We start from the raw sequence: 13,593 nt of genomic DNA, 5'->3' as shown, positions 1-13,593 counted from the left end.
GCATACTGTACCCTCCTGGGGATTTTAATGATGCCATGCGAGAAATTATTGTAGATGATTATCTAAAGATTACGAGTAATGATTCCTTTTCCATTTTGATCCAATTTTGACATGATATTATAGAGATCACGGTTTTTGCAATATTATCTGGCATAGATTACCACAGATTACACTCATTACTGCAGTAGTCATCGTTTTACGTTGGCAGAGTTATCAAGGTCAGAATGACTTCTTAAAGTTCAGATTTCTTTATTAATTAGTACCAGGTTCGATGAATTTTAATGAAGTACTGTGATAAACATTTTATTTTAGATATTCTAGAATTTCACATGTTGAATACAACATGTTACAACCAAGTCGATAATATTCAAAAGTTTAGAAAAGTTATAAACCAATTTAATGGAAAACAGAGAAAAAACTTACTGACTTCTTGAACTGAACATTACTTAAAGGAAAAAGAAAAGAGAACAAAATAAATATCATTAAAAGCAAAAATTTCACTTAATTATTATTTAATTAACTGAAATTTGAAGCTTTCTCTAAAGTAGCTCTAAAAATTCAGAAACCTACCTACAGAAATTTCAGGGAGGCAGGCACATAAATTTATCAGTTTTGACACTGGAGAAATGTTCCTTTGCAAACTCACCTTATGAAAGCAATATTTAGACCAATGTTTCGCATACGAGAAGGATCAATTCTTGGACCTTGATGTCAGACAGTCAGTTTTCTGCTGAATCCCTCGATTTTAGGACACCTACGAAATAAATCGAAAATTAATTCTAATATTATGATATTATCTGAAACTATTTAAGATATTTAGATATCACAAAGAACCATATAACTTCACTTAGATGATCGATGTTTGATAACTCTCTCTGCGTCTGAATGATTCTTAAACTTACATCTTATAATATAAATGGTTATAAAAGAGCGTTCAGATAGATTTCAAAGTGTCACAAACTCTCAGATATTGATATATTTCATAGTTTAACATAGAAATAAATAGGAGATTAGATGCAGAATATTGGTCTGCTGAATACAGTTTACATCACGTTGAATGCTTCTCAAATGTAGCTAGTATAACGAAACAAAATTATATCGGACACAGTTGGTATATTGCAACTTTTGTGAATCCAAGCGAAAAATCGCTGCCAATAGCAAATTCATCAATCACGTTCATTTTGTACGAAGGGAGCGCGAAATAATGGTCCACGAATTGAGCCTTGTGGGACCCCTCCTTTCCCCTCAATTCTGTTCTTAACATTATTGTTCCTTGTGTCTCTCATTTCCCTAGTTGCTCTCTGCCCATAAATAATTCTATGTTGCTGGAATTACAGTAGGCTTAAAAGAAAATTGAAGAAGGAGAAGGAAAGACGGCACATATATTATTTCAACTGGGACAGTCAGAGAAACGAAGAGGAGGGAACGGGATGTAGACATGATATACGAACGTGTGGAGGATAAAGAACAACAAATGTTGCGTCACAGGATGAATTGTTACCCAGAAAAGGATCAGTTAGCAAGTAATAAATAACAAATATATATTAAATTACTCATTTCATAATACTAAATTATTGATTTATTGATATCAATGTGAAGATAAAATTATTTGATTTAATGAAAATTGTATTCAGTGTAGTTGGTAGGATATACGAGGGTAATACAAGAAGTTAGCACCCTTGACGTTTTGCGGGTTTGTTTTATTTTAGAAACACTCCTTTATTTTTTGACATTATCACGGAAGGTGTTCTAGCATTTCTGACATAGGATGCATCTTTAAGTTTCGTTCTTATAGTGAGACCCAAGCAGAATTTCATATGTCATCCGGGAACGTCTACCAAGATCGCCTTTATAACTTTAAAACTATCAATTATATCTATAGCGTTGATATTCGGATGAAAAGTTTAAGATTCAAATTATTCTTTGAAGTTAATTAGTTAGTTTCAAGATAGTTGCGAGGTAAAATAATGAGTAAAACTCGCGACTCGGTACTGCTAGAGTGTTGCTAGTGGTATTTTTACATTTCTCTCGTAGAACATTATCGTTCTAGCTGAAATTGGTCAAAATACCGATAGCCTTCTATGATCTAAATAAATTATGTGGACACATCTCATTCCCATCCAATTTCGGAAGGCTATATTAAAAGATAATTTCGGTTATTCCAAACTACCGGCACCAGCCTGGCGTATTTGCTAGCAAGTACAAATATATTTGTCAACTTGGAATCTACCACAGCATACATAGACACATTCATAACAAAGAACAAGACGGATTATTGGTGGACCTAGGATACTTTCAGATGTCACCATGACTATCGGTGAATGAAAACAATCAGAATTTGCTCTCCGATGCTTGAACAACAGGGCAGCCATTCAAGGTTTCCACCATAGGTTGTTATATCCAGAGAGTATATCACCATGCATCGACTCTTTCTTCGTGTGCTCTATGTGGACATACATGCAAACAACATCATATTTTCTCTTGTCAGCCTGTAACTAATTATTTGACGTTACACGTCTTCTCCTGTCAGTTCTATGTCCCCCCTTGTCAGGCTAGAACTCATTCTTTGACGTTCTAGGTCCTCTCCTATCATGCTAGAACTAATTCTTTGACGTTCTATGCCCTCTCTTGTCATGGTAGAATTAATTATTTGACATTCTATGTCCTCTCCTGTCAGGCTAGAACTAATTCTTTGACGTTTTATGCCCTCTCTTGTCAGGCTACAACTAATTTATTTACGTTCTATGTTCTCTGTTGTCAGGCTAGAACTAATTCTTTGATGTTCTATGCCATCATCTATCAGGCTAGAACTAGTTCTTTGACTTCTGTATCCCCTCCTGTCAGGCTAGAACTAATTCTTTGACGTTCTGTATCCTCTCTTGTTAGGCTAGAACGAATTTTTGACGTTATATGCCCTATCCTGTCAGGCTAGAACTAATTCCTTGACGTTCTATGCCCTCTCTTGTCAGGCTAGAACTAATTGTGCTTTAACGTTCAATGCAGAGGATAAAAATTTTCAATGATCTGTAATATTCATTTACACAGAGTGTTTAATACATCTTTGGTAATAATTGATCACCAGAATTTCCGTAACCTAGTGACCAAGGCCAGCAAAAATGTTGAGAATTGTGAACATTTTGAAAAATGTCTAAATATGTTCGGTCAAGATAGAACGCATTCAGGTGGGTGAGGGAAATCTGAGGAATCTAGTAATCAAAAAATATCTGAAGCAAAACGTGGTTGAGAATACCAAAAGCGCAAGAAACTGAAGGCGTCCCCACAGTGTTCGGTGTTATTGACACAGAATATAGAAGAAAGGGTTAGTCTGCTTGCTGTAGGTTTTCGAAGCTTTGGACAGGTCGCCCAGACCGCCCGTCATATTTAGCGTAACATTTTGAGTTGAATTTAAGCGTATGGGTTTTAGTGCCAGGAGTGTTCGAGAATTTGTACGGCTCGGCAGTTCCTTAGCTGCTTTTTCCGGTACACCACATAGGGGGATGAGATACATGTACTGGTGTATGAGGATGTTGTCCGAAGTTGTAGTTGATCTCTAACATAGATTCTGGGCTGGGAATTTTGAAGGGCTTAATATATATGTATATATACCGTATATATAGCTAGAGGAGTATTTGCATGATTATTTTTCCTTCGAGCTTGTTTGAGCATCTAGTAACGAAAAATTTTGATTTTTTTCGTCAGCTAGCACTTATGATTTTAATATTGTTAATATATATCTTTTTAGACGTTTACGGTCATTAGAGACCTCAATAAGTACATTTTTCAAACTTTCTTTGCAGTCCAGTATCATTGCATTCTCTCTCTCGCAGCCTGCCTTCTTTCTGCTGTCCACCCGCTCTTCTACTGTTCTTCTTCACAAAAGCTCTTGAAGTTTTTGATCTGATGTCAGTGCTTGATTCTGTTAACAATTTCTTCACGATTTAGCCCGATTTTTTGTCAGATCCTTCCTGATCTCCCTGAACCACTTATCATATGTGTTAGGTCTACTACCGAGTATAGTAAACATTTTCTTGATCAACCGCTTGTTTTCCAATCTAAATAGGTGGCCATAGAACTTGAGTCGTCGCTTCTTGGTGGATTCCATCAGTCGTTCGGTTTTCCGACATCGTTGCTCTCGTCCTCGCAATCTGTATTGTCCAGCCACGATACTCGGGCCCATTATCTTTCGAACTTCTCAGCTTCTCTCAGACCAGCCTCTCCAGTAACTCGGTGACATTCACTTCCATAGAGACATCCGGGGTTAATCACCGCATTGTAATGTCTGGAGTTTAGTTTGAATTGAAATTGCCTCTTTCTTGTACATCCTATCTCGCATGCTGATGTTAGCTTCTCTTTCATTAGATTCCATCTGCACAATCTCACCGAAATATGTGAAGCTGTTAATTCCTTCAAATATACCATACCTTGTCTTTAGTTGTCGATATTTTATTCCATGTTTTGCGAATTAAAAATCTGTCAGTCTACTAAGTAAGTACAGTTTTTGACAATATGTCTTATATTTGCCATATTTTGATCATGTAAAACTAGCAGTTTCCCGCTGGCTCCGCCCGCAATATACAAGGTATGGTGTTGTTCGTTACTATCCTCACGGATGTTTTTGCAAAGTTTCGAGTTAATAAAATAAAGCACATGATCTGCTGTGGCAATAGAATGTAATATTATGTCAACAAAACACATGAAAATACATCACACAAATAAATTGAATTAAACGTTCCTTGGAACAACACTACACACCGAACTGTTTAAAAGTCCTTCAAAGATCTTCGTTCCTTGGAACAACACTAAACACCGAACTGTTGAAAAGTCCTTCAAAGATCTTCGTCATGGAGACAAATGTACTCATAACTTTTCTCATAATCTACCAGCTTAAGTAGTTATTACCTCAAAAGAAAGCGCTTGATCCACTGAGTGTTTTTAGACCAAAACGGAACTGCGTACCTCAATTAGAATGAAAGATATGATTGCTTCAGTGAGACAAAATGTTGAAGAAATGAGACGTCAAATTGAATGTGCACTCATAACTTTCCTCAGAATCAACCAATTTGAATAGTTAACAGCTGAAATGAAAGAGCTTGATCCCGTGAGTGTTCTTAAGGGGCGAGACCAAGCTTAACACTGTGAAAATAGGCCAATATTCACTCGATTGTTATATATGCTACAAACATAGTTGACAAATGTTGCACATAACCCAGTATTGGCATGCTTCAGAGCAATCAGAAGCAACTTCAATAATGTCAAAATTCTAATTACAACATTTCAAAATAAAATGTTCAAAATTTCCCGCCTTTTTAACGGTTTCCTTCATAACTCCCTTACTGTTTCACGCATAATTATGAATTTTTCAGAGTTTCCTCCCATAGTGTTGTACTACAATCTATACCTCATTCAGATCAATGGGATTGAAATTAGATTTTATATATCATATTTATTTACAAAATTATTAATATTTTCTGGTGCTCGGAATAAAAACCCAACAAAAATTCCAAATTACAGTCTATGTTAATGATTGAGGTTCATTTTGTAGCTGGAGGGTTGATACACACTTTAAAAAAGGAAAAGTACGAAACTTCTTATAAACTTGGAATTTATAAGGGAAGTAGTGATATATTGTTAAAAAGGCGGGAAATTTTACACATTTTATTTTAGAACATTAAAATTATTAAAATTTTGACATTATTGAAGTTGTTTCCGGTTGCCAGGAAGCATGCCAACACTGGGATATGTGCAGGAATTGTCAACAACAATTGTAGCATATTTAACAATCGAATGAATATTAACCTTCTTTTTTCCTTTGTTAAGCTGGCTGTCCCCCTTAAGCCAAGACGAACTCCGTACCTGAATTAGAATCAATGATATGATTGCTTCAGAGAGACAAAAAATTCAAGAAATGAAATACTTTGGGGAAGGTGGAAGTTAAGTGATTTATAGTACCTGATGACAAATCTGAGTATTAATACCATTCAGTTAAAAAGGAATGAAGGAAATAGACCGGCTAGAATGGCCGAAATGCCTGACTTTAGTTTTCATAATTTATTTTAAGATATAGATATGCATTGCAATTGCAAAACCACAACAATAATGAAAATTATTTAAAAATTAGAATTGTTCAGTGATAATAGCCCCGGGCGAATTGGCCATGTGGTTAGGGGCACGCGAACGTGAGCTTGCATCCGAGAGATATGGGTTCGAATCCCGCTGCCGGCAGCCCTGAATATGGTTTTCCGTGGTTTCCCATTTTCACACCAGACATGTGCTGGGACTGTACCTTAATTAAGGCCACGACCGCTTCTTTCCAACTCTTATGCTTTTCCTATCCCATCGTCGCCATGAGACCTATCTGTGTCGGTGCGACGTCAAGCAACTAGCAAAAATAATATTAGTAATAACAATAACTAAAATGGGAGCTCTTATGAAATTTTACTTATATATTTTTATGTGACAACTAGCAAATGCACCCGTGCTTCGTTACGGTATTCTATATTGTATACGGATTTCTCCGTAAAATACTGTAAAGGCAGTGAGTAAGATTATAATAAATTGCATGCCTCTTAGCGCCATCCTAGAAACAAAACAGGCAGGACACCATGCGTTGTTTCCGATGCAAGATAGGCATTGAGGAAGTTTCTAGGGTAATAGCAGGCCACATTTCCTACTACCAATCACAATCATGTTCGGGAGTTTTTACTCTAACGGCAGGCTGACTTCGCAACTGTCATTCACAATAGAGATGGAGAGCTTTCATTACAAAGACAGGTTTTTTGTAATGCAAATCGCAATCGAGTTCGAAAGATTTGATAACAATCGAGGAATGCAGCGCTATCTAACGCATCAACAATCGAGACACGACAATAAGTCATAGGACCAAAGTTGATGATCTCTACAAATAGAACGGTGGTTGTGCTATCTGTTTTGCAATACGACTTATCGTTTAGCCACCAGTTATCCCGAAACGAAGGTCTACACAGCCATTCATATGCATCCATATTTCAATATTTTTCGGGGCCATACATTTCAATAGCTTGGAATTTTTCCTCAAAGAAAAGAGTGTTCAGGCTTCGGGATTAGTACTCACATTCATACAGAGTAATTAAGGAAGAAAGTAATAAGTTAAGAAATTCGAAATTAATAAGAAATAACTGATGACATCCGGATAGGACAAGTATGTAAATACCAAGTGGATAAATGGGAAAATAAAACACCCCTCAATAAATTATGATATATGAGTTCCGGATATAAGAAAACGATAACAGAGGAGGTATACAGATAAGGAGATGACATGGTTTTATTACAAAGCTATTCGAGGACGGTTATAACCTCCAACGATATACCGTCAATATCCCCCAGAATGGCCGATTGACGTCTCTCTTGCTTTCTACCCAAGAAACAACTACGAGTTTACAGGAATGATGAGGAAAATGGCATTATGTTACTTCCCTGATGGCAAGCAGAGACGTTGCCATGGTAACCTGTAGGTTGGTTGTCGGTCTGCGGTCACTCAATGCAGAGCTCGCTACCCTAAAATAATAGTAATTTTCTCTGTCATTTAAGAGTAAGCTAAATTATGAACACAATAAAATTTGTTTATAGTGAAGAGACGTTTTGCATACAGTCCACAGATTTTACAGAAAATCAATAGCATAAGATGAAATGGAGGAAAACTCTTCTAGTTTTCCTATAAATCCCCCGTCTGTTCAATTTTTTAAAAATCATATGCATATCAAAACGTTCCACGGAATGATTATGCTCTAAATGTGACGTTTGGTCGAGATCTATCCAGCCATTCCGCCATCAAACATTATCGTATTCTGAAAATACATAAATGGGAAATATTTTTTTCGAATTTTCCTTGATTTCGTAAGCGGTGAAAGTATTTCACAATCTGGGCACTCGCGATAAGGAACGGAATGGCAGTTTTGGCACACTGGACGGCTGAAAGCGATACAGTCCAGCATTGTTCCTCCAATTCTGCTTCAGAACTTCCAAAATGAAATTCAGGATCGTTATCCACCCATCTCTTTAGTATACTGTTAACAAAGTCTGGAAAATTTGGGTCTTGAAGGAATTGTTTCCTCGAGAGCAAAAGATGAATAGAAATACGTGAACGATGATTTGAAATTCATGGTCTCAAATTTATAAATACGCATAAAGTGAGGTGGGGTCGTTTCCCTGTTATCTCAATTTCTGGCATCCTCCTGCGCATCCTTCCCTCTGTCATTCTCTTCATGTGTACATGCCATCTAAGTCTAGATGCGTCTATCGTGTTCTTTAGTGGCTCTTCTTTTACTATATCACTAACCCTCTCATTTTTCATTTTATCCATTCTTTTCATTACTACCCTTCTTCTGAGAAATTTCATTCCATTTTCCTTGTAAGTTTCATGAAAATCAGAAGCAGGAATGTTGTGGGTTTCACTAGTCAACAATTATCCATACGTTACAAACCAGAACATGACACATGTCCACTATCAGTATCACAACTTAGTTAAAAATCTCTCTGTTTAGGACAACGACCTGTATTTTAATGACAGTGTTTATCATACTTTTAGCTCTGATTTCCTTGTTATCATTGTGGACGCACAGACATGTTTTCCTCACTAAATTAAAGCGTAACCTCACACACACAGGCACCTATCAAAATCTCTTGTTTACAAACCGGCCACTAACTAAAATATCCAATTAGATGTACAATCATTATCATCATATCGTTTCCGCAATCATTATCATTTTTTGCCTCGCGGTGAGTTTGTATGCCACACGATGTACACTTAATTTTGTGTCAATTACGCTAATCAACTCTATCCCAATAAACCAAAATGAATTGAAGTATTTAAAGCGATGAAAATACTTCATCAGAGCCAATTACATGATTGCAATTCTCTGATATTACTGCCAACGACTAAAGCAGCTTTGGAAATTCAAATGAAAATTCAATTACTGGCTACGACCAACAATGGTCGAGTTTACATTTACCAGTAATTTGCAGAAATATTCATTCTAATTAGTTCCATACTTTCAATATAGGTCATATTAAATTACATTAATCATTTCTTCTATGCAATAATACAAATTGATTTTAATTACAAAAGTTATTTCAAATGTTTACACATGTGAAAGGGAAATTTTGAATAGTCCTTCACTGAATTTAGTAAATGTCCACTATCTGTTAGTACCTAGGTAGGTACAGAGATAATTTATTTATCCTGGCAAAGTTAGGGCCAGCCGTCCATGCGTTACAATTAACCAGTAACATAATTGTTATGATAAATAACCAATTACAAATCATTAAGAACTGAACTATGTAAAACTACTGACCCAAAGCTAAAAAAACTACTTGCATATTGAAAGTTATACAAGTGATGATGATGATAATGATGATGATGTTTGTTGTTTGATGACGCCTAAGAGCAAAGTCATTGGCCCTAATGGTACGAAGGCACGAAATTACATATTAAACTTCAAAATGTATCCACTGGGTAAAATCTAAAACGAATGATGATGAAAAAATGACCATGAATCCAAAACCATCAGTGGATCCAAACCACAATGTCTCATATTCTGGGATGATGCTTGTTATAAAAAGGGGTCCACATTATTATACTAATCACTGGTAAAGCAGAAAAATGGTGTTCCTACTACCAGGTGTATGCATAAGTTTTTCCCGGTTTTTGTAGTAAAGAGAACACGTAATTTTCAACGTAAATTCCTTTTTTAATTCAAAATATTGTCCATCGGCTTCTACACAGTTCACCCATCCTTCAGTTAAGTTATGAATACCATGTCAGGAAAACTGCTTGTAATTTGCGGCAAACCATTTGTCGAGTCATTTTTCAACTTCCTCGAAATTGCTGAAGTGCGGCTCTGTGAGCGCATGCCCCATTGATCCAAAGAGGTGATAGCCAGATGGCACCAGGTCAGGAGAGTACGGCGGGTGCGGAAGTATTTCAAGGTGTCGTTCACTGATTTTACCGTGTAAGATAGCGCATTGCCGTGTAACAAAATCATGCCATTTGGCCCATTTCGGCCGTCTTTCGATCAATGCGTGATATAAATTAACCTTTTCTGGCGATAGCGTTGAGTTTGAGTTAGGTCATCATCCAGCAATACCTTCAATTGCTCGTCTTCGCACTTTTTTGGTCTACCAGAGCGCGCACTGTCTTTCACACTTTAATCACCACGTTGAAACTGTCGAAACCAAGTCTCACGTGTTCTAATCGATGGAGTGTGTTCACCGCATGTCCACTACCAGCAAACGATGACTTTCCACAGCCTTTTTGTTTTGATTAAATAAGAAAATCAATGCGTGCCGCAAATGTTCTTTTTCAGGCATAAATGTGGGCATGATCACTGAACGATACAACACACATACTAGTGTTTGACGGATTCAACTTGTGTGTGTTGGTAGGTTAATGTCAGACGAACAAACTGACGTATGTGTCAAATTCATACGCTGAGTACTGTTCGCTGGCGCTATCTATTAGTGAAACCGGAAAAGACGTATGCATACACCTGGTATAGTGACACTAATCACAGATAATTTAGATCCATTATGTCACATTATGTCACCACTCACAGGAAAAACAGACCCATGGTACTCCTCACTTAGAGGGATCAATCATGGGCGTCGGTATTCCCGTGGTGTTCCTCACATAGTGGAAATATTCATAGGCCACGTATACTCATAGTTTTGCTCACATTGTGGTACTAATCATAGGCAATGTAGACCCACGGTCTATCACACATTATGGTACAACACACAGGTAACAGCCCCATGGTGTTCCTCACAAAAAGACACTGGTGGTCTACACATAGTGGCGGTCATCACGGCAATGCACAATGCCGTGGTGTTCCCCATATAGGGGGAACGCAGACCTGTAATGAATACAGGGGAACCAACGCAATTCAGTGCGGTGCACGGCAGATCCTCCCGCACGAACGCCAAGTCGTGATGCCACGTCCCCACTCTCCCGCCTTAGTGGAATGCACACTATGGTATTAATCACAGACAGCGCTCAGACCAATGGTATTCCTCCCATAGTGGTACTAATCATGAGTAATCTCATGGTTTCAATTCCATCATCCCTTGGTCGTACCGTTTAGTCGCCTCTTACGACAGGCATGTGATATCACGGTAGCTAGAAGAGAGACGGTAGGTGTCACGAGACGGATGCGCAGTAGACTGCCGTGGTCGTGACGTCACTGGACCGTAACTCCCATTACACTACGCATTGTTTGGCGCTTTAATATCAGTCTATATACTCTTTGGTGTCGGTGATTTCATTCCAAGCAGTGAATTTCGGTGCATTGCTGTTCGTCTGCGGTCTACACATTGTTTCTTTAATTATTTAGTTACTTTTGAGGCTTGTGAATGTTTTGAAAGTCGTGAACTTGTGCATATCGTTGGTGAATGAAGTGAATTCCAGAGTATATGTCGTGTTTGTGCTTTTACAATGCCGTGCTGTGAGGTGGAAGGCTGTACAAACCATCCCAGCACTAATATACTTTTCATGCTCTACTGAATAATAATAATAATTATTATTATAATAATAATAATAATAATTATTATTATTATTATTATTATTATTATTATTATTATTATTTTGCTAGTGGCTTTACGTCGCACCGACACAGATAGGTCTTATGGCGACGATGGGATAGGAAAGGCCTAGGAGTTGGAAGGAAGCGGCCGTGGCCTTAATTAAGGTACAGCCTGGTGTGAAAATGGGAAACCACGGAAAACCATCTTCAGGGCTGCCGATAGTGGGATTCGAACCTACTATCTCCCGGATGCAAGCTCACAGCCGCGCGCCTCTACGCGCACGGCCAACTCGCCCGGTATTATTATTATTATTATTATTATTATTATACTATATTATGTTAACAATGTAAAAGCAATAATGTTATTACAGTACTTACTATTTTCAGGAAAAGTAACAACATGCAGTATTTAACCATGTGTATTTTATTTAGACTTCGAAAATCCACAGCCTGTTTCGGTTAATATTATTTCTTGACTGTTAAGCTCTGATTTATTTAACCTGTACGTGTATAGGATTGGGAACTGTAAATACTAACATTTCCGGGATATTGGAACATTTAAAAATGATTTTTAAACATATTAGTAAAACGTCTCACTATTCTGGATTTCAAAGTATATCTGCAATATTTACGAAAGCACACAAACAAAATAATAAAAATAATAGTTCTATGCAATAGTACCGCAACATGACAAATACAATGGTTCTACTTTACTAGCCGTAAGTACCAATATGAGGGGCCGTTGACCTGGATTTTGGACCTCTTTAGAAACAAACATTCACGATTGACGATTGTGCTTTAAAAGCAGTCCCTTGGTCAGTAATATTATTGTTTATGATAGTTTCTGGGTCGGTTCTACTGATTGTTTTTAATTTATATCCATCTATTCATTCTTCATCACATTATTTATTCTTGTCAGTGGATGGTTTTGAACTTTTCAATTTTCATTACATTTCGTAACATTAGGGGCCCATGACCTAGATGTTAGGCCCCTTTAAACAACAAGGATCATCATCATCATCATCATGCGTGTCTTTCCATCAGATATTTTGTGCACGTAAATTTAAATTTTTGCGACACTGTTTTCCCTCTGACATCTTGTGGCAGATTGTTCCATTCACGAATTGCAGTAACTGTGAAGGAATGCCATATACTACTGTGGAATAAAATTTATATTTGCTTGCCAATTGTGGTCAGCGATAATGGAAAATATTTTAAGAATACTATCCTTTCCCTAATCCTTATTCATCCTCCTGGCCTTTTCCCAATTACCTGGTGTCGGATTATGCGTAGTTTGGCCGCGGGATGCCCTGATGCCTTTCATAGAGGGACGTAATCACTATTTCGTGTTTCTGTGGTGGCTTCTCATGTGTGTATGTATTTGAAAATATGGATTGAGGAGAATGCAAACACCGCACACCCCGAGCTGGAGGAATTAACCAGACACGATTAAAACACCGGTCCGACCGGAAATCAAACTCAATGTCCCTTGACTTGAAAGCCAATCAGCCAAAGCTCAGGGCAATTCTTTCCCTAATAATAATAATAATCGTACGGCCTCAGCTACCGTGTACAGACATTTCAATTTGACGCCATCTGGCTGTTTTCTCGTCAGTTTCGACGTTCTAGGCCTACTAGATGGCAGAGCGAGTAAACCGAAACTCTTTTTTCTCTTCTTATTCTTCTTCTTCTACGCGAATGTGTCGCTTAGGACACTTTCTAGACTTCCTGTTGGACCAGTATTCCTTCATGCGCAACGATTTGATCTGTTTTCGTTGCTTTGACCATGTACGTTGTGTACTCTTCTCCTCTTCCTCGAAACCCAGTGTGTGAGTGGTTTTCCTGATGTTTTACCGATCAAGTAGATTTGGTGATCCTAATGCCGTCAGGTCTTTTTCTTTAACCTTATGCCAATTCGGTATAGTAGCCTTGTTCTTTAAAATTGTATGTATTTTGTGCGTTGGTCTGTTCGGGTCCACTGTTTCTAAGTGTCCTGTGAATTGAATTCTTCGCATTCGCATTTTGTCTGTGATTCTGGGAT

The sequence above is a fragment of the Anabrus simplex genome, chromosome 12 (genome assembly GCF_040414725.1).
Source record: "Anabrus simplex isolate iqAnaSimp1 chromosome 12, ASM4041472v1, whole genome shotgun sequence".
Lineage (NCBI taxonomy): Eukaryota > Metazoa > Arthropoda > Insecta > Orthoptera > Tettigoniidae > Anabrus > Anabrus simplex.
The sequence above is the reverse complement of the archived record's forward strand: the minus strand, read 5'-3'. Positions refer to the sequence as shown.